Genomic DNA, 27,392 nt, shown 5'->3' with positions numbered 1-27,392 from the left:
CTCCAAAGCACTACCTGACATGGAGATCCTTTCCATCGCTTGCAATATGAGTGAACTCACAAATCTGTCCCACAGAATCTCTTACAACTGCAGCTTTCCAGAGCCCGCCATGTGAGCATCAGGTTATCTCCCTCACCTCTCTTCAAACCATTTTCTCACAGCAGCTGGCTCCACCTGTAATCTTCCTCCTTCCATGTTGGCATGGCTGCTTCCTCTACTTATGCAGCTCTTGGCTCAAACGTCCCTTCCTTAGAGAGGTCTTTATACATCATTTCTTACTTCCATGTTTCCTTCCCTTCTATGAAACATCTTGCTATCCTTTCTTTGTCCCCGGTTTCCCTAGAAGAGAAGACAAATCTGCACTCTACAGAGGGCCCCTTGTTCATTAGTTCATCGCTATCACCTAAAATATGTCCTGCAGAAGTGCTCAAAATGGAATGAGTAAGCATAAAGAAGACAGAGCTTGAACAAAATGAAGAAACAATGGAGTCAAGGGTGGTATATGGAACTCCAGGTCCATTAGAAGTCTTTTATAAACTTCCAAACACTTTATGTACAAATACTTCAATTCATTTTTCCTAACATTATATTATTACAATTTTCAAACAAATGACAAAATTTATTTTATCATGTCTAGTCATCATCTAGACTAGAGTCACTTTCATTTTGGTACTGTTTTATTATCTATTTTTCAGCCTCTCCACCAGTATCAACTCTAATACCTGAAGATACCCCTTTACTTAAGGAGAATAAATCAGAGATAGAGACACTCTTCAAGATTTTCTTCAGTGCAAGAATAATAGAAGATTTGCAATAGTGGTGTTCCTCCCATGTTTTCTGAATATTTTAAGTCAGGCCTGAAAACACTGCATCAGACGGACAAACAGAGCCCAGTCAGTATGCCGCTCTTCCAGTGCCTCATTAGTCTTCATGGTCATGTTTTCAGCGAGGGGGAGGAGGTGGTTGAGGCACTCATAAGCCCACAGGGAGATGACAATGAAGAATGACCCTCTGCCGCATTTCTAAAGCCCTTCTCATTACACCCAGGCTTCTGTGTGGTGGCAGAAACCACTCCCTTAGTGCAGGAGTTGGGGAGATGGGTTGCAACAGAACAGAAGAGTTCTCCTGCCCCATTTTAAAATTTAAATCCAAGGAGCTTCCAGGTGGTGCTTAGAGTTGACTATAGACCCCATACTTATAGACTATTTCCAGTCTTACACTAATCCCAATTATTTGACATGGAACAGCTTCCTCAGAATAAACTGAGATAAATGGCCCACCCCTGAAGGCACTCCCCAACTGCAGGGAATTAATCCTTCGAACGATACACTGGACGCTGATTCTGTATCCCAGATGATCTCTCTGCTGCCATGAACATCTTAGAATGTCCTTTCCTTGTTAGACAAGTTAACACTAAATATATCTAAAAAGGACCATCAAATGAGCAGCTGGATGTTAATGGTTGTTTTTGTCTTTGTAAACTCAGAGAGAGAAAAAGGAAATTAGAAAAAAAAATTACTGAGGTGATACAAATTCCTCATTATCAAAACAAGAAGAGTTTAAAAATAATCCCAAATGGAGCCAAGATACAAGTGGTTAAAAAGTACCAGGTCTTAACCCAGTAAGCAAACAAAAACAAAAAACAAAAAACACCCACCAACCTAATCTTCTGCTACAACCTATCTTATTGTTCCTTCTAAGAGTTACAATATCTGTGAAAGTTACAATATCTATCAGCCTTTTATAAAATGAAACCGTGGAGAAAGGCCATTTTACTACTAAAAAGGAAAAAAAAAAGGCACACAGGACAAGATGTGTCTGTATTTTAAAAGCATGTGCTATACAGGAAAGGAAGGAATCAGCACACTCTCCTAAAATGTGCTTAATGTGGCAGGTGGACCAATGCAAGCTGAAGGAGCTTGTAAAGGCCAGGTGTCGAAAGAACTCAGAACTGCCCTTGCTCTCCTGCCCCAAGCTGCAAACACTTCCATGAGGAAGCTACCTCTCTGGCACCCATGAGAAAAAGCAATTCTTGCCACCAGGGACTGTGAGTTGGTGTGCAATGGGGCCATATAAATAAAACAACCCTTCTAACATAGCCCCCACCTCCTCCTCCTCCTCCCAGCTTCATGTCCTTCCAGTCTCTTCCTTTCCTACAACTGTCTGCCCCTCACCCAGATCAGAGGGCTCACCATTTCTACCCAACTTCTATCCAAATGGTATAGAAGCTTTATACTTTGCTTTTGAGTTTTCACTCCATTATGAAGGTCCCCAGGGTCACATGAAACAACATTTAAATGATTTTTCTTGTCTGTCTTGTGTCAATTTCCTAGAACGAGTGAAAGATTAAGAACTAAGGACGTGGGTGACCTTCACCTTTCTCCGCTAACTCAGGCGGTCTTTGACTTACAACAGCTCATTTACCGGTTCTTGGAGTTCACAACAGAGCAAAGCAATACATATTCACAGATACCTCTTTTGTGTTCCCCAGCCCCAGGCTAGCTGCCTTATGATACTATACAGTGTCAGCTATACATAGCTCCCCGGGCAGCCATGCAACCACAAAGCTGAACAACTGAGACACTTAGTGCACTATGCTAAGCCAGGATTATCAGTGGATTAGGTGTAACCCTTGTATTTGTTAATTTATTATATTTCAACTTAAAATAAACATGTGTCATCATAGGTCAAAATCATCAATATAAGATTCTATAGGATATTCAGCGAGCTATCACAGCAAACAATCAGGATGGCTACTATAAGCAAACCAAAGAGAAACTAAAATGTTGAAAGGGATGTGGGAACACTGGTGACTTACTGGGACTGGAAACAACTGCCTGAGAAACAGAATGGCAAATCCTTAAAACATTCAAGATATAAACACTCTAGGACTTAGCAAACCCACTGGGTACATATCCAAAACCTGAAAGCACAGGTATTGGATACCCATGTATAGGATTATTTGCTATAGCCAAGGGGTAGAAGTAATCCAAACGTTCACGAGTGCAAGCACAGCAGAATGGTCTGCACACTCAACGCAACACAGCGCGGCTACAGAAAGGAAGGAACGCTTGTCACATGCTATTACAGAACTTGAACATAACAACACAACATAATAACGAACCTTGAGGTCATTATGCCAAGTAACATCCGCCAGGCATAGAAGACAGGTTCTACATAAGTCCACTTCTATTAGGTGTCCAAAGTAGTAAAACACAAAGTATCAAAGAGCAGAACCCTGGCTATCAGGACAAGGTGGAGGGGAGTCATTATCCATTAATAGTCAGAGGTTGAGATCTGTAAGGTGGAGCTCTGGATAGCTGCTTCACTACAGTGTAGGGATGCTGGACACCACTGAGGTTCCTCCTTCACTGGTCCACACTGCTAAATTTTAGATCATGCTTATTTTTTTAATTATTATAATCTTAAATTTTTATTTTAAAGATAGGAAGGTCAAATACTGCTAAAATTTGGGTGCTGCTCTGGTAGTAGGCTCATATTTTCTCTCCCATTGTTGTTTTGATGTTTTATAGTGAGAATATTATCACAAAAATCAATAGAGACATAAGGAAGTCATGTTTAATACAGCCCTAAAGATAGGATTAGGCTCATACACTTATACCAATTGGCAAGGCGAGATTCTAGTCTCTGCTTGAGGTAGCAGGTTATAAAAGGTACCATCAAAGATATCTGGGCTAAAGTGTTGGCTATTAAATTTACTTGCATTTTAAAAAGGGTGAGAACAAGAGAGAACCAAGCACATTTAGTAGAACAGTGGAAGTGGAAGACAGATTACTGAACTCAACAAACCTCTAGCTCAGCAGCAGAGTGTCCGTCTAGCATGCACACAGCTCTGGGTTCCACCTCCTGCACTACCAGAAAACAAATCTTCCATCTCATCCAAACATCTTAAGTAATATGAATGTTCTTCTTAAAGTTTATTTTATGTATGTGGGTGTTTTGGGGGCCAGAAGACAGTGTCTGATCCCCTGGAACTGGAGCTAGAGACTGTGAGCACTGGACATAGAATCTGAATCATCTGGAAGAGCAGCTAGCGCTCTTAGTCAATGAGCCAGCTCTCCAGCCTCAGTATAAGTATTCTAACAATTCCATTCTGGCCTTTATTTAGTTCTAACTTCAAAAGTGCTTCTAAGTGTGCTATTACCCCAAGAGACTCCTGCATATTCCTGCACTTCTGGAATCTGAATGGGGTTGATAGTCTGTGATTATACTAAATGAAGACCTTATTCTTTCAAAGTTATTTTAAATTTATTGTTTTTGTAAAAGCACTTGCATGAAATTACTGAAGAAATATGACTCTGTATAGTGCTGGAAACTTAGAAGTATTTAGATTAACATCTGTGTGTTTTAAATAGTAATAAAGATATAACAAGTCCACAAGCTCATAACTTTAGGGATGATATTGCTAAGAACAAGAATGGAGTTTAAAAACCATTAAAGAGAAGTATTAAGAGAAACTTAGTGGCACTTAAACTTCAGTCAGCCAATGCTTGAGGAGAGGAAGACAATGAGTGAGGACATGTGTCCTTCCAGACTGGGGCTGGATCCCCACTCAAGAGGAAGGTGATCCTTCCTCTCACAATTCCATGAATAATTTGCATTTTCAAGATGGCAGCTAGAGCTATCGGTTCCCTTGCCACAGAGCAGTGAAGGCAAATATGTCTGCTGCCAAGATGACATCTAATTCCTTCAGACTATGCCAGTTCACTTTACTTCAGGAAAAGACTTTTTTTTTTTTTTTTTTTTTTTTTTTTGGGTTTTTTGGTTTTTCGAGACAGGGTTTCTCTGTATAGCCCTGGCTGTCCTGGAGCTCACTTTGTAGACCAGGCTGGCCTCGAACTCAGAAATCCGCCTGCCTCTGCCTCCCGAGTGCTGGGATTAAAGGCGTGCGCCACCACGCCCGGCTAGGAAAAGACTTTTTAAAATTTACAAATGGGATTCTTCTATCTGATAGGGGAAGAAGCAAAACCTGGGAGGTTATAAAGAAAATCTCATCACCCTCAGATGGCAACTGTGACAATTGTCTTCACACATCAAGGGCAGGTGGACTTTAGGAACAACATTGGATGAAGAAATATCATGGAACGATAGAAGTAGGTGCTGGGGAGGGCAGAAAAATGTGACTGAACACAGACAGATAAGTGTCTCTGGGAATTCCTCAGCCAGGACTAATAGCTAAAATTACCATCTTAAGCTATTTCCCATGCTCACTCTCTGAAGTACTATAAATGGAAACTGTTATAAATTTTTTTCCCAATAAAGTGTTCACATTCTTTTTTCTAAGACACAAGAGACTAACAGTCATTTAAGACCAACTGAGGGAAAAAAATAGCATTTACAGCCACTGTGCAAATCCTGAAAAGGTCCTTTTGCTGAGTGGAAATGCAGTCAGTGGTTCCCAAGCTTCCCTGGCTCTAAGTGTCAGAGAGACTGGAGTCCAGTCATTATGTGTGCATATCAATGAGCTTTAGATCTGAGGCAATGCCACAGCCATCCCCAAGGAAACATGATAAGTGTTGGTAACAGCCTAAGAACTTTGGGAATTAGAGGACAATGGTATCTTCTTCTAATTGGTTCAGAATCAGCTTTGATGTCTTCATCCCATGTGGACCAGCTCTGCATCCTGGCCAGCCTCACACTGGGGTAAACATGTTCCCAGCCTGGAGGCCCTGTCAGTAGAGCACCTACATGGTCAGCCAGGACAGCTCAAATCTGGAATATCACACAGTTGGGCAGAGATGGGGCTATATGTGGCTTGGTTCTTCTGGGAATTGATCGCACTTGTGTGGTTTGTTTTGTTTTGTTTTTTTTTTTTGGTTGTTGTTTTAAGTATTTTTATTACTAACACAAATGGGCTGATTTTGGTTGAGCAAAACAGTCCCAAAAGCAAAGTCTGTTTTTATGGTTAATAGAGTTCTTGCTTGTTCAAAGCTTGTACAATAGCCTACACTAATGACACAAAAGTGCCATTTAAATGAGTATATGAGGAATCAGAACTCAATTGATTTGCATGTCTAAAGCATACCCATATACTTCTTTGACCCAGCCCTAGGCTGACTCAATATACTATCTGGATCTATTGATCAAACCTAAAGAGATACATATTTCATTCCGCTCTTCATTCCGCTCTTGACCCTGGCCTGAGCCTGCTGCATCCCAGGCTACATTCCTTCCCTCCTTCTGTAACTCCTCCCTCCTCATTAACAAAGGAAGGAAAAGAAGCCACAGTGCTGTTGGTAGGATTGAGAATCATTTAGCATGGACTCACTTGGAAACTGGAACAGCTTTAGAGCTATATGTTTTGTGGCACAAAGACAACCCCCCCCCCCCTTTGCAAATTGGTTAAACATCCAAATAGCCCTTGGAAACTTTGAGTTAGAGTCTATGAAGACATTACCCCAACTCCCCACACCCAGGACCTCTGGTTTCTACTCTGGGCAGAAGTCAGTCATTTTGCCTTTCCTCACTAGCCTGTCTAATCAACAAGTCCTTAAAGAGTACTTTTTTTTTTTTTTTTTTTTTAAAGATTTATTTATTGGTTATATGTAAGTACACTGTAGCTGTCTTCAGACACTCCAGAAGAGGGAGTCAGATCTCGTTACGGATGGTTGTGAGCCACCATGTGGTTGCTGGGATTTGAACTCCAGACCTTCAGAAGAGCAGTCGGGTGCTCTTACCCACTGAGCCATCTCACCAGCCCAAAGAGTACTTCTTATAATGCTGGGACATACGATTCAAAACAAAAGTCCTCCCTAAAAGAGTCTTACTATAAGCAAATAGAAACACATACACACACTCCCTAAAAGAGTCTTACTATAAGCAAATAGAAACACACACACACACACACACACACACACACACACACACACACACAGAGAGAGAGAGAGAGAGAGAGAGAGAGAGAGAGAGAGAGAGAGAGAGAGAGTGAGTGAGTCACACATCCATGTGCCCCATAAAGTAGTTGTTGTTAGTAGGGGGAAAATGAACAAGGAAGAAATACAAGGAAAGAGAACAGGTTTGGAGGTGGAGGTGGTGGTAAAGGTGCTCCTGTACTAAGAGGAGGTGGCTGCCATGGGCTGATGGGAAGTTACAGTAAGAGTGCATCCCTAGGAAAGCAGAGGTCAGATCACAAAGAGTTGGAATTTTATGCTAAGTGAGACAGGAGTTCTTTGGCTAGGGGAGTATGGTAGAACTTACAGCCCAAAGCAAAACAAAAAGCACCTGGTTCCAGTGTCCAGCGAACCATAGAGCTGGAGCAGGAATACAGGTTAGGAAGCAGCAGAGGAGCGAGGACAGTGAGTGCCTTAGACCAGCACACAGCAGGGGAGACAGTGGAGTTTCTGAGGACAGGGTCTCCTGGCAGGCTTTGATCAGGTGTGGGTGGAGGAGAGAAGGGTGAGGGCAAGGGCTAGGTGTGTGGCAGTGTAGGTTAATGTGCTGTTTACAGACATGGGGACAGAGGGAAGGAACACTGAGAGAGGAGCAAGGAAGCAATCCCAGCATGTGAGCGCCTTGGGCCTGTGACACTGGAGTCCCAGAACTGAGAAAATCACCCTGGGCTGGACCTAGGCAAAGAAGAGGACCCTCAGGGAGTCAACCTGCCAGGAGGGGTCCACTAGCCCTTAGGAGAGAAGGAAGACCTTACAAAGAGGACTGAGGGGGAGGAGACACCTCACAAAGTTCAGATAGGCATGTACAGGCGTGGGCCCACATGGAGCGAGAGAAGTAGGGCAAGGGGGTTAGACTAACACTTGGGACTCTGTAGGAAGGACACATAGAAATTCCTTGTCCTTTTTCTACTTTTGCAACTTTCTCTACATCTGAAATTATGTAAAACTAAATGTCAAAAGAAAAAGAAATACTGTTTGTTTGTTGTTGTTTTTTTTGGGGGGGGGGGGAGGTCAAGTAAAATGAACTGAGAAAGGACTAGAATTGGATAGCACTGAATTTGCTGATGCAAACTGAACAGCCTAAATCCCAAAACAGAAACCTGAGATCCTCCAAAATCCAAGTTTGAGTGTCAACATGTAAAGTCCCACATGCAGTGTCATGAGACAGATGGCAGTCAAAGTGCAGACTTGAGAAATGTGTTCAGAAATGCCTTCAGGCTATGAGTCTAAGAGACATAAATGGGTTTCATATTTAGGCTCGGCTCCTATCTTAGTTAGGGTTTCTATTGCTGTGAAGAGACAGCATATCCATGGCAATTCTTATAAGGGAAAGCATTTAATTAGGGCTGGCTTACAGTGTATAGGTTTAGTTCGCTATCATCACAGAAGGAAACATGGTGGCACACAGGCAGACGTGGTGCTGGAGAAGATGAGAGTTCTACGACTTATCCATAGGCAATACGAAGAGACTGAGACACACATCCTCCAACAAAGCCACACCTACTCCAGCAAGGCTACCTCCTAATAGTGTCATTCCCTATGAGCCTATGGGGGACATTTTCTTTCAAACCATCACAGATCCCCTCTCTAAGATATGTTCTTATGAATACACAACATATTCCAAAATTTGCAAGGAATCTGCATACTTCTGATCCCAAGCATCTCAGACAAGAAAGAAACCTTCTCAGCTTGCACCTCCACAAGAGTGATATCAGTGTAATATTGAGGGCACGATCTCGATGATTAGATTTAGCTATGAAGGGTAATGAGACAATGATGCCACTAACTTCTAACCATGCTTTCCCTGGGCTTCCCTGTGAGCCGGCACACCGAGATGTGAGGGCAGGGTGGGCATGAGGTTGACTGGGAAGAATTTCGGGTGCTACTTACATCAGACAGCAGAACAGTCAGAGATGAGAGGAAAAGAGGAACAGTGACCTCCCACAGGCTAGAGGTGGAGTCCCACCAGTGAGGCTGACCACAGATAGAGGTTGGAACAGGTGTTCCTCTGGAGGGACGCAGAACACAAGGAAAGCAGTGCAAGGTCTTTCAATTCACTAAGGAAACCCAAGGAGATATCCTTCGGATGACTTTTTCCTCTGTGATGTATAAAACAGGTCAGAGGTTGAAAACAAAGGGCATGATGGGTGGTTAAGGCCTCAGAAAGAGAAGGAAGTGAAGGAAAACAAGCCAACTAGCTACGGAATGAGCAGAACTGTTGAGCAAAACAGAAAGGAACGGGGCAATGTGTGATCCCAGGCTACTATCAAAAGGGTCATCATATAATAAAGACCGAGCAGTTTATAAATAACAAATTTATGTCTAGCAATTCTGGAGGCTGGAGGCTTGAATTACAATGCCAATTGATTGGGGTCTGGTGAGAACTCCCTCTTGTATTCCCAGGGAGTCTCTTTTATAAGGGCATCATGGCCCCAAGGACTCCATATTTATGGCCAAATTTCTGTCTGAAAGTCCCACCTCTCAATACCTTCACACTGGAATGAAAGCAAGATTCAAACCACGACTCTTAGGGGACCACAAATATTCCATCTACGGCACTCATGCTAAGTGATTCCAATCAGGCTGTGTGAATGCTCCTCTCCAGTCATGCTGAGGTGTGGAAGTGTCAGCAAAAGACCAGCAGAATTGGGATAAACTGGGTTTAGGATTTTCAAGAAAGGAATGTAGTGGAAAGTCAGGGCAAACGATGGGCTGAGATCTCTTAAATGAGGAGAGAAGCAAGAAGGAAATGAGGAGGGCTTCTTGAATGGCAAAACACTTAAAAGTGTCAGGACCAAAAGAAGTGAGCTGGAGAGCTGTGGAGTGGCGGTTAGGGGGAGGGGAGCTTTAGGCTATTCCACAGACAGTCACGACACAGTCCAGGGAAGACATGAGAGCAGGGAACCAATGTCAGCCACAGGCCAAGGTGCCACGAGGCTCGGGAATACTATGGATCCTGATGTTGAATAACAAGGGAGGAGTTGTGATGGTGGGAGAGGCAAGGTGGGAGGACCAGTCAGTATCTTCATGAAAAGATGCAAGCATTGGAAACTAAAATCTGCATGTGACTGGAACAAGGAAGGACAGCAGGTGGCACAATCTGAAGCAGTGTGCTTCAAAGGAAATGCTTATATCCAAAAATAGTAAAATAGAGAAAGATGAGGAAATGGAAATAAGGAGTGTCCTGACTCTACCTGCGCCTGGAGAGATAGCACTTGAGAATGCCTTAGAACACCAATACCCTACAGAGAAAACAGGGAGGTTTCAGGTATGGTAAAATAGAGTAAATAAACATAAAAGGGCCAATTCAAAGACTCTAGAGAACTAAGCCTCACTAGCCACCAGGCCCTTGCCATCAATATTTACCTACTGCCTTACATACTAGAGATGAGCACAGGCCCTTGTGCATAGGAGGCAGGTACATTACCACACACATCCACTAACACATATGGACAGACATCACAGCTTGTAAACCATCTTCAAAACACAGTTCACTCAGGAATGTGGATTTCATCTTGGTCCTTTATGCACACATTCATTTTACATCCCCACTTCCTGGCTCCTGCCTGGAGCGTGGCTGTTTGTTCCATGAGTTTATGAATCAATTCTGCTTTTCCTCACAGGTCCCTAGCCTCACGTTAGCCATGCTAACTGAGGCTTGTTCTTCCCAGTATCTTCAATTATGTGTCTCTGAGTGGTTAGAGCTTGAAGCATGTCAACCAAACCCCAGCTAACATTTTCTCAAGTGCTTTAGAGTATCAGAATGAACGCATACAATGTGAGGCGGTCTTCACGGTGTGAGTGAATGGACAATATATTCATTTTCATGGCATCCCTTGCACTCTATGCTATGTCCTACGCTGTTTTATCCATCTTCAGGTGTTGCATATATGACAGTATTAAGAGAGGGTGGTCTTGAGGTGACTAGCACACAAGGTGGTTAAGGTCTCCATTTAAGAGGCCTCCCATTTGCCTTCTGTCCTATGAAGACAACTAAATCTGTGACACCTTAAATCTTGAATGTCTTAGCCTCCTAACTATGAAAAAATCAATCTGTTTGTCATAAATTATCCAATTTCCAGTGTTCTATTACAGCAGTACCAACTGACTAAGACAGTCATTAACACTCATGTTCAACATTACACATGGAGAGCATAAAACAGAACCAGAACCCAGGGCCATTGGCTCCAATTTCTCCAGAACATACCATACCACAAAATGTGTGCCCACAAGTCATTACAAACCACCACCCAAACTCAGTCACATATATAACTTCACTCAGCATAAAAAGTCACTCCTGAATTTTTACCTTTAAATTAGCATAAGAATTACAGAAAAGAAATTGGGTATGTGCTGTGAGATGAGGGGTGGATCATTTATTTTCTATTTTTCTAAACCAATTATTTTTAAAAGTCATTTCCCCTTTTCATTTGGGGAAAGATAAAAGGGGCTGTGTCTGGCTTGGAAAAAAGCAAAGCAAACGAGGTTAGTCCTTCCTATGTGCAACTGCACGAATGCTTACATTAATAGAGATCCCTGTTTTAATTTTGTCCTTGGTACTTCCTTGGCCTCTTTCAAAATTCTGGTTCATGAATGCTTGAGTGATTGAAGAGACAGCTTAAGGTTTCATAGGAGCTTTTCAGGGACTTCTGCATTAATCCTCTGCTTTATGCAATGTAGAAAACATTAAGCAAGAGTGTCTGAAGTTAAAATATGTACTTAATTCCCACTACAGGGGATGGATCTTTCTAACAGATGTTTTTCTGGAATGGCTGTTGACTGTAAAATAGGAAGGACTGAAAGAACCAAAGTCAAAGTCCTTAAAAAAAAAAAAAAAGGCTGGACTGGGCAGGGGTTAGACTGGAGGTTGGAATGGCATAACAATTAAATTTCCAGACTGTTGCTTATGAAAAATAAGCTGTCTTCAGATGGTTTCTTGGATACAGCGATGCATGGTGGTCATGGACCAGAGAAAATGAACCTAAATTAATGTTTTTTTGTTTTTTGTTTTTTTAAAAAATCATTTAAACAAGACATTTCTCTGATGTTCAAGCCAAGATCTCCAAGGGTATCCGATTACCTTGTTTGGAGGGCCTGCTTCAGGACTCCTGCAGTATGCTTACTTCTCATGGGCAACAATGAAGGAAGTTGTTAGGAAAGCCAGTGAAGGCTATAGCTTTGCAGGCCAGTCCAGCCCATCTTGCTACATCTGAGGCAGGCCACCTTACCACTCCCAATGAGCATTTTAACCCAGCGAATGAATTCTGAATGATACCTTTTAAGCAAATGGACCTTGCCATGTGTTAACCAGCTTTCCTTTTTCTAGCTTCAAACTGACAAGAATTATACTCAGAGCCCTCATATCAAAGGACATTTGAAGCTTGTTCATCTGGGGTTCCCATTCTGCATTGCCCTTGAACTTGAAATATGAAAGCTACAAACCCTGGAGAGGTAGATGCCATGGGAGACAACATGGGGGGGATGGGGTTCATCCTGGCATTGGGAATGGCCATCAGATATGCACCCTCTTTGTGCTCCAGTTCTGTACCTGTATAACGGGAATTCTGTTGGCTCCCTATCTCATGGAGCCACCATGAAGAATAAAATAAGGCAGGTGGCATGGCTGATGACACATGATCAGAGCTCTGCACATGATGGAATCAGGGTGAAGGGCAGGAATATCCCAAGGTGAGGAACACATCTCGTATGGTTCTTAAAATAACACTGTTTTCTCTTGGAGGAGCTATTTTACAGACTGCTGCATGCAGGCTGCCATGCCAGCTCAGCATGAATACCCTCCATTAAGAATCATGTCACACTCTTCCTTCGCAAGTCGTGAAAACCCAAATCAGACGGCATTCAGTCTTGGATAGTGGGAGACACACTGAAGGCCTTTCAATTTCCAAAGCCATGATCAGAATGAAATGTTCTCATACTAGGCGCTTCACATTTTAGAATTCAATTATGAAACCCTACCATTTAGCTTGTTAGGCTGGCTGCTCCACCCCAGAAAGAATGACAAAAGATAATTTTTACAGCCAAGTCATGAGTTCCAGTGCTATAAATCACTGGTTATCGGATGAAGTAGAATTCATTAATACAAACGAGAAGCCTGAAAGGCACCCATTACTGTGCTATTAATTTGTTTGACGATCTACAGCATGGCAAGAGCTAAAATAGGCTGGGCAAGACAGCATCTCATACAGAAGAATAATCTGGTCTCATTAATTTTTGTCCTGGGCTTGCCAAGTGTAATTGGGCATAATAAGAACTCATACATCTCCTTGTAGCTTTTTCATCTTCTATGCTTATGGAAAAAAATTGGGGGTGGGGTGGATGGGGATGAACTAACAGTCTTGATACTCAATAAAGACAACCAGTGAGAGGAGTGTTAGTAGACTGGGGATGTAGTTCTGTGTCAAAGCATTTGCCTGACAGGAGCAAGGCCCCGGGGTTTGGTTCCCAACACCATAAAAAAAAGAAAAAGAAAATTTAAGAGGTTCTAAGCTGGGGCAACTTGTTAAGTACAGTAACTACCTTCACCTTTTTTATCTTCCTTCCTTTGTTCTGTCTCTTGTATGATTGTTTTAAGGAGTGTGAATCATAAACTCCATTCTAGTTGGGTGAACTTGAAATATCCACTCATGCAATTTACTGGGACACGGAGTGGGAGACTATACTTAACCCCTGTGCCCTTGCCAGTAAAGGGGTACAGGGAAGAGGAGACTAGAAATGCCCAGGTGGTGTTTCTGGGTTTTCAAACCTTTCCAAAGCTGGTATTGAAAACAGACTCCCATCCCTGAAAGGCTCTGACATGGCTGCTTCTTCCCTGGGTCAGAGAGCAGCCTGTGCGCCCCTCTACAGACCTCTTCTTCCTGGCACTCAGTGCTGCTCAAAAGGCACGTCCTTGACAAAGAATGGGAGCAGGAACAAACTATGTTTTCAGAAACTGTGATTATAGACAAAGATTTGGGAATCAGAACTAGATTTTCCAAGTGGTCACTTGACAGTATCAACATCAAAAAAAAAAAACAATCAAAAAAATCTAATCAGCGAATGTGTGGATGCCTTTCTTAACAAAGGCCGTATAAACAATGTGGCTAAGTAAGCTGGTGCAATTGCATTTACTAGCGTATGTTTCTATAGAGCCAAACTATATACACACACGTGTGTGTAGGTACATGTATGTGTGGGTATAACGTGTGTGTGTGTTCATTTTCTGTGCCATTTTGTCCCCTTCAAAAATAGCTTTTAATAGGGTTTATGATTTATTTAAGTCTTCTCAGATGACATAGAGACAGGGTTTTATTCTTTCCCTGGCTTCTTTACTAAAATTAAACTCTTGCCTGCCTTTCTGAAACCCAGAATTAGCAGGTGCAGATCCATCGAGGAATGCTTTCTTTAGGAAACCTGAGAGCAGGCGTTCCTGCTGTGAAGGACTCTGGCATGGGAAGGCTCGCTCATCCCTAGGCTAAGAAGCCAGAAGGGTTCAGATCACAGGCAGAAAGGCAGCCAAGAGTTGGCCTGAGCCTGCTGTTTCTCTTGGCAATTTGAGTTGGCTGTTGAGCCTGGGGCCCTTGAGTGATTCTGAGTTTAGGGAAATATATCAGAACAGCAGAAAAGGCATGATGTCCTTGTGACCAGCTGATACATGGAGCCTACATCCTTAGAGCCATGGCCTCCTTACTCTTGTGGGCAATTAAACTCTGGTGACATGCCCAAAGGTCCAGTCAGGAAGACAGCAGGGAAATTCCTGGTTTATGGTATAGGCTACTCAGGTTCTGGTCCTAAATAGCAGCCATATCTGCATCTCACTTGTTTGCACCTCTCTGGCAGGGAAGAGTTAAGATCAGCCCCTGATAAGACATCTCAAATCAACTTCCTGGCCCTGGTAGATTTGTTCCTGGTGTGTTTAATTTTCTACATTCCTGTCAACTCCAGCAGAAGCCAAAGGGCACTTTCTTAAGTTGGAACCATTAGCATTTCTTCTCTCCTTGGTGCTATTTATAGAACTAAGGCAGATGGCCATGGTGATCTTACCTCATTGGTCAGGACAGGGAGTCACAGGAAGGCCCAGAAACCCTCCTTTCCAAGGAGCAGCAGCCCCCAACTGGCCAGCCAACCATTAACTGCTGGTCTAGGCAACCCCATCACAGAGCTCACAATGTTTTCTAACTCCATCCTGCTTTTATTAACCAGTCAAGCATGTTCTACTTTACACTCTGGTATTAACGTCAGAAACGGCTTCCTCACATCCAAAGTGATCTTAATCAATTGCAAAGAATACATGAGTGGCACCATGTGGAAGCTTCCGGCCCAGAGGAGGATCAAATGCATTTGTGTTTAACTGTGAACTCTAATGTGTGCTCTACACTTCACTGCAGTGGAACAACTTAGCTGCATTTAACCTGGGTGGATAAAGCAGTACCAACATTCACATGAAACTAGGGGCAAGCACTACAGAGGGCACACTAGTGACTTACGATGTGTCACTCTCCTTCCACGCATGAAAAAACCGACACTGAGAGGTCAAGGCACCTGTCGGTGGACAGAGGCAGAAGTGATAGACCAGGAGTTGAGCCCAGGTAATCCGGCTGCAAAGGGCTCTTAAATACCACCCAGCCTGAGAGCCACAGTGCAGTGATTTCAGCTAGCATGCTCCTCAAAGGTAGAAGATCCTAAATGGTAGGGAGGGTATGTGGCTCTGCTTTGCTCGGCCAGCCTCAGTTCTCAGGACCTTTAAGAGGATTCCAGAAGGCATTCTGGCTAGGTGCAATCTCTGCCACAAATGCTGACACCGGGCCTCGCACTTGAGTCACGTCTACTTGGAGAGGCATCTGGAACAGTGTCAGTTCAGAAGAGTATACGGTTCAGACAACAGCCTTCCATCTCAGTGTGTACAGCTCAGGATGGGGAAGAGTGGCCTGCAGGTGCACTTGAGTTGAAGAGGCCCTCGAATCCTCTGGCAGGAAACCAACACTCTAAGCTGGGTCTCTGTATTGCATATGCCAGCACAGGCCCAAGAGACTGTAGTGCATGGACCACACGGTAACTCTGGCAGTGTCTTCCCGGGTGTGCACATGGTGAAGTCTTTACCAGACAGGCATGCTTCTACACGTACACACAGTCACACTCCATCTCTTCCTCCCGACAGGAAGCTCTTGTGGTTGGAAACGGTCCATGGTCGTGGAGGTACCAGCAGGGTGGCAGTGACTCCATACGGAGCTCTTTCCTGCGAGCAAAAATCCAGTCTACAGAGCAGTTATTCGAGTCCTGCCTTTCTGACAGAAAATAATCTTTCATTTGGTAAAAATCATGCACTGGTGGCTCAGGCCTTGACTAGAAACATGTGAAATAAGGAGAGAAAACAAAAGACATTGGATCCATGTGTCTGTCGTATCAAGATGATTTCTATCTCCAGAGCCAGAGGAGAGAGGAACGGAGAGGTTTTCCTCCTTCCCCTTACCGTTTTCCTTTGAAACCACTCGCACTGAGCCAGGTGTGGTGGCTGGCACCTGTAACTGGAGGGCCAAGGCAAGAGGGTGGGGAATCTGAGGTCAGCCTTAGGCAACACAAGACCCTGCCTCAAAAACAAACAACACAAAATGAGAAATCCATTTGTTGCCGCATATGTATTCTCCTTAAGCTGCAGGCATGTGGTCTCACCTGAGGCACAAGGCGACCTTGCCTTACAGCATGTCCAGTTCTCACGAGTAATGACAGAGTCACTGACAGCAAAGTTATCTAATATCAACTCACACCATTATATTTTCAACAATATTAAGAGCCAGCCAAATCTCAATGAAAAGAGATGATGCAACTAAGTTACAAGAAAAATAATAGTACACAGAACTGAGTTTCCAAATGAAACTAAGTTTCATACAACAATGAAGTATTTGCAAGGGGTCTGAACTTTGACTTTAAACTGATGTCATGGGTGTTGTCATGGGTGTACAACACTGCCAACTCAACAGGACCACTGATGCTCAAAGCATGCAGCGCCCACTGTGATCTGACAGGTTGCCTTGGAGAAGTCAAGAAGCTACGGGCTTGTTTTGTTTTGGTTTTCATATACATGTATTTCTGCTTCAGGAAAATGAAGACTGAAGGCTGAGCCATTTTCTTTATAGTCATTTCTTTATTTTATATAAGGGGTTATTGCTTTCTGTAATTTTCAAAGATTTTAAGGAAAATTTTATAGTGAGAGTTCCGGTGAGTTCACTATATAGCCAGTAGTTAAAGTGTTTATAGATTGAATTGATACTTGGTTACTTTATTTTTCAGCCACACAGCAATCAATCAACAGCCAGAAGCATAGGAGGGGGCTTCTAAAAGAGAAAAGGAAAGAGAAAAGACAAAGGAATTTCCAAGAAGAGTCTGTGTGGGGTTGTGTGGAACAGACTTCCCTACATGAGTCACTGGATGGAGTCCTCAGAATTTGATGTCCTAAGAAATTCAGAAAGATGTATGGAGTCTCCTGGGTGTACTGTTCTATTGTCAGCCCTCCCTCTTACACCGAGAGTCATTCAGTATTACCCACTGTTCATGGACAACATGACACTGGCTCAGAAACCAGTCACCAAGAACTAGGTCACTTTTTAAAAAACTCATATGATCATAATTGAGAAACAATGAGGTTCTCAACTAGATACATATTTATCCAGTCCTTTCCCATCTCTGTCTCCTTATGTGCACAGCCTGGGTCCAATCCTTCCCCATCTCCTTATGTGCACAGCCTGGGTTACGACTATCATTGTGAAGAATGCAATGCCACATCCCAGTACCCATCTCTTGAGTAATTTCTATTGTCCAGAACTCACCAGGAAATGACAAAAGAGTGAGCAGTCAACAGGATTGCCATGACAGTAATCACAACTCTGTGGGGGGAGGGGGTACCTCATCTCACACCACAGTTCCCTCTTTGCACACAATTTCTATACACTTTAAGATGGTTGTTTTCCTTGGAGACTGAGACTGTGCTCTACTGGCCTGGCTCCCTTCTCATTGGAGTTTATGAATTTGACCTGGTCCCACAGTTGGATGAGTCTCTAAGTCTCAATATGGAGGAGTTAAGGATATAGTGCTTTGGAATCAGGTCTCAGGCAGAGCATCTCTCTGAGCCTTAACTTCCTCATTGTTAAATACAGCTCTCTTCATACTTCCTCCAAAGATATTGTGAAATAGGAGATTACATACTGAAAAAACCCAGGGCGTTGTAAGAGTACGGCTTCAGACCCAGCCTACAACAGAACCCTGGCCTATCATCTCTTGACCTTGGGCACGTTACTTAATGTCTCTTCCTTGGCCTTCTCACCTTCAGGATGCAAATAATAACATTGGTGCCTACCTTATAGGTCACTGCCACAGTCATGAGTGGACACATGTGATGATCTTAGAGCTCCAGATGTACAGCAAGATTATAACTATTTGTACATCTCCTGGACCCTCATTTTACACTTATCAACTACTCAAAAGAGTGTACTAGTAGAAGGAAGAAAGCTGGCTGGTTTTGTTTCTTGACCACAGCTTTTTTTTTTTTAATAGTGGTACCTTTTACTAATGCAGAGGACCACAGCTTTTTTTTTTAAACAGCAAAACTACCACCATTCAAGATTAAAACTTTGCAAAAATAGAAAATAGGCATTAAGACTTAAGACTACAATGTGGGCCATTTAGCATCAGGGTCAACATCTGGTGACTTACTCCCTGACCACACAGCAATATAGGAATATTCACACTATGACCTTGAATTATCAGAGACACATTCACATGAAAACAGAAAAGTCTGCATTACATTTCAATAGCCTCTGTCCTCAAGAGTTAAAGTTTTGTTGTACACACAGAGTTTGGGCACTTACAGGACTCTGGAAACAGCCCCTGTGGTCAGACTTCAGGTAATTCTGTCTTGTACAGGATCCTTCCAAACCATCAGAAGACACCAAGCTGTGTGTTCACACTGAATATGGGGAATACTAACTACAGGCAGAGAAGACTGCTGTTCCTATCACAACTACTTGAACCCATGAGTCAGGTGAGCAGTTCTGGAACGGAGAGGGAAGGGAAACTGAACTTGAGGACACAGTCATGCTGGGTTGGCTGGCAGAAGGTCACTTCCAAATAGAGTCGATGTCATCAACCCTCATCCACAACACCTGGATGTATCAATGACATCCATAACCCCACTTGCCAAGTGAGTTATGATGCATGGATACAGGGCCAGAGCTCAAATCATAACATATACTTGAGCTCAACCTAAGAAACAGATGAGGAATGGAGGAGAAATGAGTGAGCAGAATCAGAAGCTAATCTGTAGAACCAAATTTGACAGCTCGGCAGTGAAAGGGTGATATGGTTTCCCAAAAATTGACAATGCTTTTTTTAAAAAAAAATCACCTATAATGAGTTATGAAGATCAAATATAGTTTTTTAAACAGTGACAAAAGAAAAATAAGAACTCTTGGTTACCTCTTATAAAAGGAAGATTAAACTACTCCTTTAAGCAGCATCACAGAAAGGACTAAAGAGAAGTCTAAATGGGTGCGTCCTGTGCCATCGCAAGGATCTGCATTCAAATCCTTGTGACCCACATAGACAACCGGGCATGGTGGGGACAGAGGCAGGTGGATCTCAGGAGCTTGCTGGCTGCTTAGCCCAGTGCAGTGAGCTTTCAGCTGGGTGAGATTCTGTGTCAAGGCAATAATGCAGAAATTGGTAAAAGAGGCCACCTGACATGATCCTCTAGCCTCTGCATGCTCATGCATGGGGCATGGTCTCTGCCCAGTGGAACGTGATTATGTCATCAGGGTCAATGAATGTAGAGAGGAAGTATTGTTAAAATGTGTGCTCTGTGTGTGTGTGTGTGTGTCAATGATCTGTCTGGAGTCAAGTCTTTAGTGGTATTTCTCTTTACTTACAAATTCACTTTTGTTCAATTTGCATTCATAGTTTTAGATTATTCTTGAATGGAGGCAGAACTTAACAAACCTAGACTTCTCCCTAACTGTGGTGTCCTGTGAGCTGACTGCCGCCCTTGAGACTGAGACAGAGTATGGGGGAGGAGCCTTTCTGCAGTACCCTATCAGGTACAAGCAACCATGGGGACTGTATCTTGTTTCTAAAGGGGGCCAAACACAGGGTAGGGTATCCTCTGTGCTTGACCCTGAGATAAGGCAGGAGAGGGCTGACAGCCAGGAAGGGCTGGAGATGCACCTTTGAGTACTGTTCTTGCACTTGTGGACTGATGACTTCTGAGTCCTCTCTTTTAGATCCACCAGCCAACCTTTAACCTACTACTTCACTGGATATCCCACACTCAGTTTCTCCTTCCAAACATGGTCCCACCTCCCTTCTCCTCTCCCTCCCTCCCTCCCAACCTCTTGCCTGCTGACATGCCTCTTGCTTAGGCATGACAACCTAAGCCGACTCTTCCGATCTCAAGACAACTTCCAAATCCGTCACGCTGTTTCTCTCCAATAGTCGGGACCTTCCCTAGGCTTGTCTTGCCTCACCCGTGACTACTCACCGGCCTCCACGCAGGTCTCTTCCTATCTCAGAAACAGTGTTGGAACAAGCGGCAACCACTGCATAATATTTCTAGGAGAGGCAATTGGCTGTGGCCTCTCTTTGGCCAAGGTCTCAAAGGAGTTGGTCTTACTAGCTTGTGAAAAACATGGCAGTGGCCGATTCTCTCTCTCCAAAGGCTAGCCTCTCTCCTGAGCCACTTCACCTCTGGGCTTCTTGCTTCCTCTGGTTCTTATCCTGTGAGATCCTGGCAGGTCTCACACACACCCAAGCTTGTCAGGCACCAGAAAGGCTGCAGGGACCTGACCCATGAGGAAAGCTGACAGGAGCACAGCACTTCCGTGCTACAAACCCAGAAAGGCACATTGCAAGTGCTTCTAAATTTATCTGCCGCCAAGAAGTCTAAAAACTCTGAAGGTGGGGTTTACTCCCTAGGTCAGCCCAGTGGCCAGGACAAGGCCTCAGCTGTCATAGCTACCCTCAGAGGACTCTCCAAACTGATCCAAACATATTTCCTCCAAAAGAAAGGCTTATCCTGGAATTCAAATGATGCTGTAACTAACCCTCAGCCTCCCCAAGGCCAGGTGTAGAAGGCTAGAGCTGCCACCCTCTCAGTCACTGAGGAGGAACACGCTTCAGGAACAGCAACTGACAGCAAACAAAACCAAAAAGCACATTGTGTGTGTGGACCTTCAATAGGAGGCAATTATTTAGGTGCAGCCCTGGTTCTCACATTCTACACCAGGGTTATTATTACACATTTCTCTTCTGAGAAGGAGTCATACTATAAAGTGGGGAGCAAGCACTACAGAAAAAGCAATCAAACAGCTACTGTGCTTGGGTGGGACCTTTATGTCCCTCCATTCAGAAAAGGGGCTCATAGGAATTCTGTGAATGGCAAGTGGCTTTGCCTGTAAAGGGAATTCCAAATTGGTTGCAAATGTCCATGAGCCACTAGACCGTTTGATTCCTTTACACTGTAATCCCTGAGAAAACCCTTTTGTCTGCTCACTTTTAAAATGTCTTCAAAAAGTAAGGGACACTAGGCTTGTGGTAGAAGATCTGGGCTGGAACTGGCAAAACTGGCTATTTTCTGTGTGGCAGTCAGGGTGGTGATCAGCTTCAGGGTTTGCCTGGAGGACTGAGAGGAACTCTATACAAAGAGCTGCTTTCCTCCCCTGGGAGGAGGGAGTTTGGTACTTCACTGCTTCTGTGTTGGACCACACTCTAGCCTAGAGCAGTGGCAGATACCTGTGATACCAGCACTTGGGAGTCTAAGAGCAGTCTGGCAACATTGTATCTAAAACAATAAAGTAGTCTACCATCAAATGAGTTTGCTGTCCTCACAATTCCCATTTAAAAACAATTCCCCTCCCAAAGGCTACTCTGTTATCTGAGGATATCTAGCAGCAACTTACTGCTTATTGAGCACTTAAAATATACTATGAACTATTTTCATGCAACCCAATATTTAGTCTTCCCATGAACTATGTATAATAGGTTCTACCATTATTTTTACAGGGGGAAACAGCCTAAGAGAAATTTGTGGTAGTTTCTAAAGCTACCACAGCTGGGCATCTTATATAGACCTAAGCATTGCCAAACCCACATTCTTAAGGCCATTTCTCAACACGTGAAACTATATACACTAAAATGGAGACATGATTCTTGATTTGGGAATGGCTTAGAGACTGAAAGGATTAATGATAACTTATTGTTGGTGGAACAATTAGTACAGGAGCTTGTGTACATTTTCTTGCTCAAGGGGTTCTGGAACCTTCTCTAGAATGAGGCCAGCAGCTAGAGAGTGGCTGGCAGTGGGAAGACAGTAAGAGGATGATTAGACATCCTCAAATTGGAGGTGCTGGCTCCAGGGCTGGCTTGCAGATGGGCCCTCCTATTGGCTAGCTCCTATGCACCTCAGTGGTCTCCTGGGTAAGATGTGGTCTGACCACATTCTTTAAAGTGTGGTAGTTTCTTGCAGGCCACCTGGTTCAAAAGGGAGGCTAATCTCAGAGGAACAGCAATTTATAGCATGAATTGTGTCTGCCTCCAGGCCACTTGGGAACAGCAACTCAAAACATCCCGGGAGATAAATGAGTTGTTACCATGTACACACTTTACAAAGATGATATCAGCCAGGCCATATGAACAAGAGAGGTGCCACTGGGAGGGTTCATCTACCTCAGTTCCTTCATCTGTTAAACAGAGCAACAACTGGTCTTTGAAGCTTTATGGAGGAATGAGTTAGCACATAGTAATACCCAGATCTTAGGGACAGGTCACCAGGGTATGACCTGGTTTGTGCCTGGCACTAGGTATTACCCGAGGTAGGGTGAATAAGTAAACATGCTCTGGAGGCTGAGAGTTCAAGGTCCCATTTACAAAAACAAAGGGGAAGGTCTTGTGCAAGATAGCAAAGAGAAATACTACCTGGCACATTCTTTAATATCCAGTGTCCCCAAACCCTCAGGGAAATGAAGAAGGCTGCTGGTGGTGGCAGGCATTCAGTGGTATTTGTTGCATGAAGGAGAAGTGACTACAAGGTCACTCAGAGGTGTGCTTCAAGGGCCTGCTGCGGGGCATACATTGCACTCAGTGCTTCAGGGGCCTGATCTTTTCTTGCACCACAGCTTTGGGTCTGAAAGGTCTCCTTTGAGCGCCCCCTTTCAACCCCAGAGTGTATATGGCTGATAAGTTGTTAGATCGAACTGCCACCCCTGGTATCTACCATTAGTGCCTGAAATAAATAAATAAATAAATAAACACACACACACATACACATTTATTCATTTACTTATTTATTTATTTAGGTAGAATTGGCAACACCTAGGCAAAATGAACATGGGAGTAATGAGGGTCAGAAACTATTGAGAATATCAAGGCTGTGGCTGCAGCTGCAGCTCACTCATTCTGAGGATGTATGAGACTGCACAGGTTGCCTGACCACAGGACCCGCCCTGCTCTGAGAAGCCAAGGGAGACACCCAGCTTATAGGGTGTGTAATCAGCCACATGATGGTTCCGACAGTTTTCATTTTGCAAGTTCAGTCCATCTCTAAACGACTTCTCCAGAAAGACTGCCACGTATTATCTTACGCTCCTTGCAAAATACAAAGACTGGAAAAATCCCTCCCAGAAGAGCTCAAAATTCCACATTAAAGAAAAGCCTGCACACCAGGGAGTGAGTGGGGTTGCCTTCTGGATAGTCTGCATTTGCATGCAGCCACGTGAGCTGCAGACACTCTATCTGTGGAAACAAGCACGCCTGGCATTTGGAAACCTAAGTGAGACCAGATCTGTGCTCGAGGAGCCCCAATTACCACAGAGCAAGCCTCCTGATTAAAACCAGCATGCTGAGCTTCCTGGGTTTCACTGGCTACATGCCCAGTTCAGGCTGACTGGTTGCTGCCAGTGAGGAGAGATGAGTCTCTGAAATCACCTGTGTCCAGGGCCCTCCTGGCCTGAGCTCTGAGAGGCTGGGAACTGGAGTCTGGCTCTCTGGGGGTTTAAAAGGCATCTTTGGGAGCTCCCTGAGACAATACAAAGCCATGTTTGGGAGCCCCGAAAACCTAGGGGAATACAGGCCTTTGGAGGAGGAATGGAAACAATTAGAAGGGCTCTGGAGATGCTCTGGGCTCCCATTTTTCATTCCTCCTCCTCCTGCACTCACAGCTTTCCCTCAACCTCAGCAGAGAGGGAAGGATACAGTCTGGCTGGCACAGCCCTGAGGGTTCTTTCTGCAATGTCTCTTATGCGTATGTGCCTAGGTCCCCTCCAACCTGACTTCCCTTTTCCTATCAGGGATGATGGAAGCTGCCACCCTCTGTGCTTTCCAGGGTCTTTCCTGGCACTTCCTAGTGCTTCTGACATACTGCAGAACTCGATAGTCTCTAGGGCCATCAAGCTGGCAAGAGCCTTCCCTTCGAGGAGAAGGACCACAGTGGTTTAGAATAATTTATCTCAGCAAGCTTACACAGCAATTTCAAATAACCAGCATCAAGCTGCTTATTACATGTCTGTAATTAAAATTTAGAGCTAAGAAAAAAAAAGTTACCCTTTGACCCAACACCTGACATGACAGAAATTAACTTCGGAACCAAGTGATCAGACTAGTTAGACCAGGGCAAAAGACTCAAGAGGCCTCTGCTTCAACCAGGTGGCACTATGGAACCTGACCTCTAGCCTCCAGTTGCTCCTTGGATGAGGGGGAGAGGCCACAGGACAGACAGCAGGAAGAACAGCTCCCAGCTGAGGGCACCCAACCCTAGGCAGCATGTAATCTTACCACACTCTGGGCCACCATATTAGCATGCATGGCATAGGTATTTGAAAAGAAACTGTTCCCTTTTCACCTTTTGTCTCAATTCATCAGCAAATTGTGACCTTTTGGTATAGGCAAAAACTCACAGCAAAGTGGCTCTCTTTCTAGCAACAATTTCAGTTTAGAATCCACTTTGAGTCTTCTGATCCACGTGGGAGCACTTGTGTATGTATGAGAGATTCAGGTTGAAAGGGACTCCAAAGGTGGCTTGGTTCTCCCTATCAGCATGCAGCAAGTGCTGTGAATTGTGCCTCTCTCTCTATTCTCCCACCCCACCCCCAACCTACCCCTAAGTGGAGTACAAACATGTTTGCCCCAAATATTTCATCACTAAGTCTCAGGCTGAGCTGTGAAAATAGTAATGCCAAGATACTGTTCTCATTGGTCTCACTGGAGCCCAAATTTTACAGATAACCTGTGAGCACAAAAAATATATTTTAAAAATCTTCATGTAACCCAAATTGTGATAAAGCTACAGATAAAAGGCTCCTAAGAATAAACAGAGCTCACCTGGGTCTGCACACTAGTTAACTTATCTAAGATCTACAAAGGACCTGTGCACACATGGCATTAGCACACTGAGGGTGCATTTTGGGTATAGTTCGTGTCCTTCCATGCTAATAGGGAAACCTAAACCATACACAGGAAAGAATGAAAAGGTTGGCAAACACTTGGGCCCCTCTGGTCTCAAATTCCAAGTTCCTATGTAAGAGAGATTCAGGTTGAAAGGGACTCCAAAGGTGGTTTGGTTTTCTCTATCAGCATGCAGCCACAGAGCACAAGGCTAGAGCAATGAAGATCAGAAATTCATGCAGTACTTTCCAGCATCTACCTCCATGTGGTTAATACAAATACTGCCTTTTTCTTGACTGGATTCAATCTGTCACTCACGCCACCAGTGTATACTCCATGTTTGCTTGATAAAGCCTGGCTTAGGTACCGTACCTGCCCCTGATACCACCACCCTCTCTTCAGATTCTGACCCAGCTCTCTGGCATGCTTGCTCTGCCTTGCCATGTGATACTTTCTACCAAGTCATGAAGCAACAAACAAGGTCTTTACCAGATGTTGCACAGATGCCAGGCCCATACTCTTGGACTTTTTTTTTTTTTTTAGCCTACCAAAAGCCAAATAAACCTCTATGCTTTATAAATTACCCAGTCTTTAGGATCACAGCATTTAAGAGAAAAAGAAGAAGAAGATCCTGTTGGTCAGCACGATTACGATCACTCATTTGAAAGGTAACCCTAGAAAAGCAAGTCTTGACATCTTCTCAAGGAGGAAAAACTGGGGGCTGAAGAGCCAAGGGACTAGCATGAAGTCACTGTGAGCTTGTGGCAGAGCCAGGAAATGACACTAAGTTTTAGGTACTAAATACACAATGTTGTAGTCATCAAGATTTCAATATAGATTTCTGGTCTGTCTGAAAGAAGGTGATTTTGCTGTTGTGAATCACTCATTAAGTACAGAGTCCAAAATCCCAGGGGATTATTTTCTATTCAGTTCCAGAGGGGGAAATCAGAATGCAGGGTTCAGAGTTAGCAGTGACCCATGACATGATAAGAAACAACTTGTTGCTCTCAGATCTTCATTGGGCAGCTTAACTGGCAGTCAAAGGTACCTTGTAAATACCACTGTTTCGATAAACAAGATGTTTTGATGGAGAAATATTAAGTACCATCCCACAGCTAAGGAAGATAGCTCATATATCCTCTGAGGAATTGCTCATTCTGCAGCTTCAGCCAGCAGCATTGCCAAAGGCACTTCTTCCTAGCCTGGAATGTTGGTGCCAGAGTCCAGCCTTATCTTTGCAAGGCTCACAGCAAAGGGTCCTGCAGTTAAGGGACAGCATCTTATCAGCTCCCACCAAGTAACAACAGCAACACCAGATTGGAGACTATCCTAAACTTCAGAAGAGCCAGGGACAAAGCCATGAACCACAGGGCTTAACTATGGATCTGGCTTACAAAGCAGTCTTGGCTCCTACCTCCTCTCCCATCTCTCATTCACTGTATGTGTCATATACCACCAGCTGGGGGTCACTGAGCCCTCAGCAAAGTCATTCTGGCTTTTTCTCTGACTTTGTCATGGAAGCATGGGTCCATCTATGACCAGCTAGGGCTGGCTGCCTCCAGGTGGCAGGGGAGAGGGGGCCTAGGTTCAGAACAGCTACAAATCAGTGTTCCATTGGGAAGCTTGACAGTATCATTTCTGAGACACTGACACAAACTGATGGATATAAAACAGAGAGCCTGGTACCAGGAGCACACTAATCCCCAATACATGTTATCTCATTTTATTTTCATTCCTACCAACACCGCTCACTCCTCGAGTTCCCTATGAGTGGAGTCGGACATGTTTTATGTCTGCCTCTCTCACCATATGCATTGGTGATCCAAATAGGAATTCCATTCTGGCTCTGTGAAGTAGTGTGGCTTTTGAGAAGGAGCATATTTCTTTAAGGTCATTAGACGGGAGAAGTTCCACTGGTCGTGAGCACATGTCCCTGGATCGTCCTCAGTTTGAAATATCATAGGCTGTTTCAACCCCAGGTCTACAGATGTAGAGAATTACAGAAAGTCACTTTAATGGATATGCCTTATTATAGCAGATTTCTTTTCCTCCAAAGAAAAGAAG

General features: G+C 43.9%; 1 protein-coding gene and 1 long non-coding RNA gene across 2 annotated transcripts in view, besides 1 other annotated feature; both read right to left on the bottom strand.

The window, feature by feature from the left end:
• Window positions 1–111: part of an enhancer, noted in NCBI's record as "VISTA enhancer mm1312", that runs on past the window's edge. NCBI's record gives its function as "enhancer in: hindbrain (rhombencephalon)[4/5] | forebrain[3/5]" and the evidence as "EXISTENCE:transgenic organism evidence [ECO:0001131][PMID:17130149]".
• Abtb2 (ankyrin repeat and BTB (POZ) domain containing 2) overlaps window positions 1–27,392 on the bottom strand; it is a 152,114-nt gene that overhangs the window by 94,327 nt on the left and 30,395 nt on the right. The gene's annotated exons all lie outside the window — the stretch shown is intronic.
• The window catches only part of 8030431J09Rik, a 72,653-nt gene that overhangs the window by 20,685 nt on the left and 24,576 nt on the right, over window positions 1–27,392 (bottom strand). Inside the window, exon 2 of the long non-coding RNA XR_866592.2 lies at window positions 1–27,309. This exon is cut by the window's left edge and continues 20,685 nt beyond it. This is a non-coding gene — a long non-coding RNA (RIKEN cDNA 8030431J09 gene). The remainder of the gene's footprint in view (window positions 27,310–27,392) is intronic.

This window comes from Mus musculus, chromosome 2 (genome assembly GCF_000001635.26).
Source record: "Mus musculus strain C57BL/6J chromosome 2, GRCm38.p6 C57BL/6J".
NCBI classification, from domain to species: Eukaryota; Metazoa; Chordata; class Mammalia; order Rodentia; family Muridae; genus Mus; species Mus musculus.
The sequence above is the reverse complement of the archived record's forward strand: the minus strand, read 5'-3'. Positions and strand labels throughout refer to the sequence as shown.